Source organism: Helianthus annuus, chromosome 7, assembly GCF_002127325.2.
Source record: "Helianthus annuus cultivar XRQ/B chromosome 7, HanXRQr2.0-SUNRISE, whole genome shotgun sequence".
Lineage (NCBI taxonomy): Eukaryota > Viridiplantae > Streptophyta > Magnoliopsida > Asterales > Asteraceae > Helianthus > Helianthus annuus.
The window spans coordinates 75,014,075-75,019,809 of record NC_035439.2 but is presented as its reverse complement, the minus strand read 5'-3'; the positions used below and the strand labels follow the sequence as shown (position 1 = coordinate 75,019,809).

Sequence of the window (5,735 nt, the reverse complement as noted above, 5' to 3'; positions counted from 1 at the left end):
GTGATAATTTTGATGAAATAGCATGTTGGTTTTTGTAACAATTTCGCATGTGGTAATTCATTTTCGCATGTGATAATTTTGATGAAATAGCATGTTGGTTTTTGTAACAATTTCGCATGTGGTAATTTTGATGAAATCACATGTTAAAAAACAACATGCGAAATTGTTACAAAAAAACAACATGCGATTTTCAATGCGGGAAGATGATCTGACGGCTGAGATTATAGCGTACGTAATGTACGATAAGCGCATTTGTACGTTAACCAGCCCATATATATATATATACTAGTTGTTTACCCGCGCGATGCGGTGGGGGTGGCGATTTACAATAGGATACTCGTTTACCGTTAGTTTATCAGTCGTCTCGTGATATATTTTATAGTACTTAAGTTCGTTTTCTTATTTCTGATATGTTGGCATTGATTTTTCTGTTAGTTTATCGATTCCTTGGTGATATACTTTTGTTAATTTTTTTAGTTGTAGTTTTGGCGTGATCTATCTACAAGAAGAGTAGAAAACACGGAAGTAGATATAATTAAAAACACGGAGAGTACAAAAACAAGCAAGTAGCTGGACAAAACACCAAAAACAAAATACGGGGAGTCTCTTGCCTATTTTACCAATACATCCGTTCGCTCATGAATTTCTTGTATCTTCTCCTCTACTGTATATAGTTACCTTCGATTGGTTCTTTAGTTCCATCACCAACTCTTAAAAGAAATTAAGAAAACCATGGATCTTTGAGCGCTCTCATATTTATGGTCAACCGCATCTTCTTAGTCAAAGACTAAAGAGGTGACATTCGTAGGCTGGAGTCCACAATTTGTGTTCGAGTGCCACGTTTAATAACCGGCACAAATTTAGAAGGAAACCCAATAAATTTAGGAAAAACCCAATATAGATTTTTTATATATTATTAATTACCTATCTTTGAAAATCTATATCAAATAATTAATAATTAGTTTACTAATATACTTAAATAATCATCTAGCAATATATCATAAGCTTACTTACTAACTACTAATAAACTTTAAAAAAATTTACTAAATTTCCCTCCCATATGTCATCTAAATAATCATATGTCTCTATGCGGGCCTGTTAAGAGTCCACTTCCAAAACATTCAGTCGAAACACAAACAAATTGATCGTTTTGTCTTGTGAATAATAAATACAAATATCTAATAATAATACAAAAAAAGAGCAGATGTTACTATACCATGCCGATGTTTTGATATCTTCAGTTCAATCTCTACATACAGATGACTAAAATACCCACGAAAATGTAAGTTCCACTTCCTCATTTCTGTCTAAAACAAGTTGTGTTTTACCTAAGTTTTCCGGTAATAGTTTCTCATGATCACAAGGGAAAAAAATCAAGTTCCCATTTGTGTCAAAGACTAAAAACATGTAACTTCATTGTTTTTCAGTTGTTTCCACGACTCCAAAACATAGTCTTTCGGTTCACAAACACATCAAAAACAACAAAATGAAACCGAAAGGAAGGATCGTTTATAGAGTACGTATGTCGGTTATATACAACTTATTGAGGGTATAAGCGGAATAAAACAAGCAAAACAAAGATGCAGTCAAATCTTTCTTTCATTTATGTACTAAAAATCAATGAAAAACATTCTTTGTTTTGATAGTTCCTCCACATAGTTTCTTCAAAATCTTTTGGCAGCAGTAGCTGTTCATCATCTTTCTGCAACTCACTCAACCGCCTTTTGGCATAAACGGTGACCACCACGGTGGTCGCAATGGTCAAAAGAAACCCGAAAACCGTACAGATAATCTATGGTGCCGAAAGTGACTGATGATCGTTTTAGGCATCCGCCAATGTTTGGATCATTATACCCCTATGAATTATAACCAAATTCAAAATCAATAACCACAACAAAAATTTATAAATAAGAAATTGCTAACGGGCGTGAAGCTTACGTGTATATTGCGACGAAAATCTCGGGTATCATTCCTAACAATGTACGCAACAAATAGGGACCAAATTTAACGTCGATCGCTACAGCGCAATACCAAGTGTTGATAACGTAAAAACGGCCTAAGAAAACATAATAAAAGCAAGATGAAAAATACTAAACCAATAGTGATCTTATTATTACCTTTGGCTGCCATGCATTTTGCTAGGATTTCATATAGGGCCCGAATCACCAAATCGACAAAAACAGAGCTCGATCGACAGTAGACGTGAATGGTGTGAGCAATGGTGTTGGGTTGCAAGTTTGTGCATCAATCTTTGTTCCTAGCGCCTCGTTATTTACGGATTTGCCACCATCAACCATATCATCCACCGGTGTACAAAGGTGGTCATTTGAATCAGCACCCAATGACACAACAACAATCCCTTATGACACATAAAAGAAGAGTTTATGCAATGAGTTGGTGATTTATGGCCTATCACTAAAATGATCCTCTTTACCTATGTTCAATTCAAACTGTAACATGTGAGTCACAATTTTTAGTTTAACAAGTAATAACAATTACAAAACAAAAGGAAAAGGAAAAATAAATTAGAAACATGACCAACCTTCCTTGTGCCAGTGATAAACTTGAACTGAATTTTGAAAAGTTCACCAACTCCCTTTATTAACAAAGACTGTTTCTCCCTTTAGGCATATGGTAGCCTACTGCACACAAATTATATAAAAAAGATTATTCAAGTGTTCAACCACTTTAAGTTTGATGTAATAAACAAAACTATGTTGTCAAAAGCGCGTCAGGTAGAGTTGCTGTCTCGCGTTAGCGCCATCGTCACCTGCGGTAACCCGAGCGATAGTTCATCATCTCTATCCACCTGCCAAAAGTGTATGGTCTTCCCGTGTTTTGCCACTTTCTCGAGATCTTTTCGTTCAACCGGACCGGGAACACCGGGAAGGAAGAGCACGCCGCTCTTCACCTCGTACTCATGGCTATGCCACATCGGTTTTTCGGTGTCCGGAAGAGTTCCAGCCTGATCAACCGCGCATCGGCATCGGGCCGGTCGTAGATCAGAGATTGCCGCATGTCTTTGTTCAGATGGCCGCAGTAGTGATGCGCTTCCACTTGGCGAGTCATGTCGTCCGCGTATAGGTGAAATCTAAACGAAAATTAACAAAATCAGTGCTGATGTACGACAAATAAAAATGTAAAAGTAAATTAACGCGTTCTTTGTTCTGTTTCAAACCAAACCGACCACCCAATCCTTTTTTGGTTCGGTTTTGTAACCAAAATCAAACGATTGAATTTGTAGAAAATAAATGAAAATATAGGTGTAAAAATCGGTTTTCCGGTCCTGTTTTAACTGAACCGTTTTTTTAACAGTTTTAGAAAACCGGTTCGTTTTTTTTAACCGATGGGAACCAAACTGGTACTAACCGGTTTAGGGCAAAAAAACCGTTTTATTTTATGGGTTTCAAAGGTACAAAGATCAAGAATACAAACCAGTCTACAAACCGCCGGTTTGGTCCGGGTTGAAACCGGTTTTTTTACACCTCTATTTGATATCGTATAAAAACATGTTTTTCTTTTCTATTAAATGTAAACGATGTCATTAATATAACTATTAATCCTAATTAATAATAACATTAGTTATTTCACCGAATAAGTAACATCAAACAATAACAAGTTGATGATAATTATACTCAATTATCTAAACAGTTTGAGTGTACGTTTATACCTTTCCGATGACCGTTTGTTGACCCGAGTTTAATCTATTTTGACCGAGATGTTGGCTGATCACCCGAAACCATCACCATAGTTACTTTGAACTTGCTGATCACACCCTTCGCCGAAAAACGCCTATTTCTCCAGAAACATCACTATCAATCATATATTTATCCATAACTTGACCTACAACCGGATGTATGTATCAAGGGTCACCAGAACATACAACGTGTGCCTTAATCGACCCAGCACCGCTGCCCGTTTAGCATTCTTGTAATTCCTGCTGTATAATTTAGATAACCTTACATAACCAACATTTGTTTCGAGATTACAATACCCTTATGTATGGACACTTCCACCCTGCAATATGATACAACCCAGATTTAGAAGTTTTAATAATTAGATATGTTTTTGTGTAACAATTAAACTATCAAATATTAATTTATATGGAAATTGTAACTATACTACTATACCTGCAGTTGAGGGCCCACTCCCCTAAATCCATTCACCCAACTATACCATTTATCGAATGCTCTGCTCTACTGGTCTATCTGAAACCAAATATGTCTATTGATCGCCCTCTCACCTTTCTATTCTCTTTCTTAGAAACCACAACTCCAAAACACTACTAATCATCGCCTCTGTAGAATTATATTATACCTTTTTCACCAAAGTCAAAACCTTATTAGGGTTTTTCCGTTCAGCTTCGTCGACGTTGTTAGGGTTTTACCCACCCCAAGAAATTTTCTAGCTTTTTTACGTCCTCCATGTCTGTCGCTCAACCCAACACATATCTGGAAGCATTACACAAATCCGACTCAAATAACAAACAAAAAACAATATATTATATAATGAACAATTAAATTTATAATTATCCAAATTATAAAAAAAAATCATTGTTTAATCAAAGTAGAGTGTGATTGAGCAGTTCTAGACCAAAAAAATTAGTCAAATTGAGTTTACACGAACACCTACCATCACCAGCTTTGGTATCAGCGAAAACTGGGCCAACAAACAATGGGTCAATGAATGATGCACAAACATACCAGATCTGTAACAAACATAATTAGCTACAAATATACCAGATCTGTAACAAACATAATCAGTAACATAAGCATGTAAATCAGATACAAACATACAAGATCCGTAACAAAATCCTGGAATAATCTTCGAGACCGGTACCCAAATGTAAAATGAGCTCCAAAACTTGAATAAAAGGAACATTCCCAATATTTGTTAGTAGATAATCTGCATAAACACATGTTTAATATGCAAACAAAATTACAAAAGCTAATTATTTGTGACAATCCGTTTTCATCGGTAAAGAATTTTGGATGGATGAACTAAACTTACCAGGTGGTCATGGTCAGAACCCTAGCCGCCGCCTGCTGTTGATGCCGGTGCCACCCATTTTCATCGAGTCTCCAAACACGTAACTCCCGTACACCCTTGTCACATTCACTGCCGCCGCCAGAGAAGATACCTCAGCCAAGTGGAATCATGAAATCTGTCAAATAACCCTTAGACATGAGATATAAAACCCTAGATCTGTGATTCAAAGTAGAGTTTACCTCAGACATGAAATTAAAACCCTAGATCTGCAAGTTTAAAGCAGATTCAAACATCAGATTCAAAAACTAAAGGGCATGACCTAAACAAATCAAAGGAGGTTGTTGGGCTTACCTCGGATTGTTGGAACTTGCCTTGACCACCATTGTTGGATCCGATGAGATCTGGCTCATACCACTGGAGGCAAGAAACCCTAAATTGAAAATCACCAGAGAGAGAAAGAAGGGGTAGCGGCTGGATGAAATGAATTAGGGTTTAGAAAGCGAGTGATAGAAACATTATATTGGATCCATAAGAGGTAAAACGGGTCAAAGTGATCCGGTTAGGATCCATGCGGGTTCACAGTGTGTTGAAGTAATTTTCAACACATCCATGCTTAAATGCCTGTACAATGGGCTTTAAATGGTTGTACAATGGCAAATGACCATTCTTGCCCTTCCTATATGCTTATTAAAGTAGTATAGATATATACATATATTAATGCATAACTACTAATCTGTAGAATTTCA

The 5,735-nt window shown here is 36.5% G+C and overlaps 1 long non-coding RNA gene across 6 annotated transcripts; it reads right to left on the bottom strand.

Annotated features, from left to right (window-relative positions):
- Positions 1-1,487: 1,487 nt before the first annotated feature.
- Positions 1,488-5,497, bottom strand: LOC110926697. 6 transcript variants are annotated; one of them, XR_004863245.1, is made up of 12 exons: positions 5,341-5,497; positions 5,229-5,255; positions 5,011-5,164; positions 4,797-4,905; positions 4,633-4,708; positions 4,131-4,451; positions 3,671-4,017; positions 2,771-3,091; positions 2,543-2,639; positions 2,118-2,434; positions 1,939-2,056; positions 1,488-1,856 (listed from the first exon to the last, which is right to left on the bottom strand). It is a non-coding gene; the product is annotated as an uncharacterized LOC110926697 (long non-coding RNA). The 6 variants fall into 6 exon arrangements; XR_004863244.1 differs by having other exon boundaries at positions 2,118-2,359; positions 2,543-3,091; XR_004863243.1 differs by having other exon boundaries at positions 2,118-2,639.
- Between the last annotated feature and the right edge of the window lie 238 nt (positions 5,498-5,735).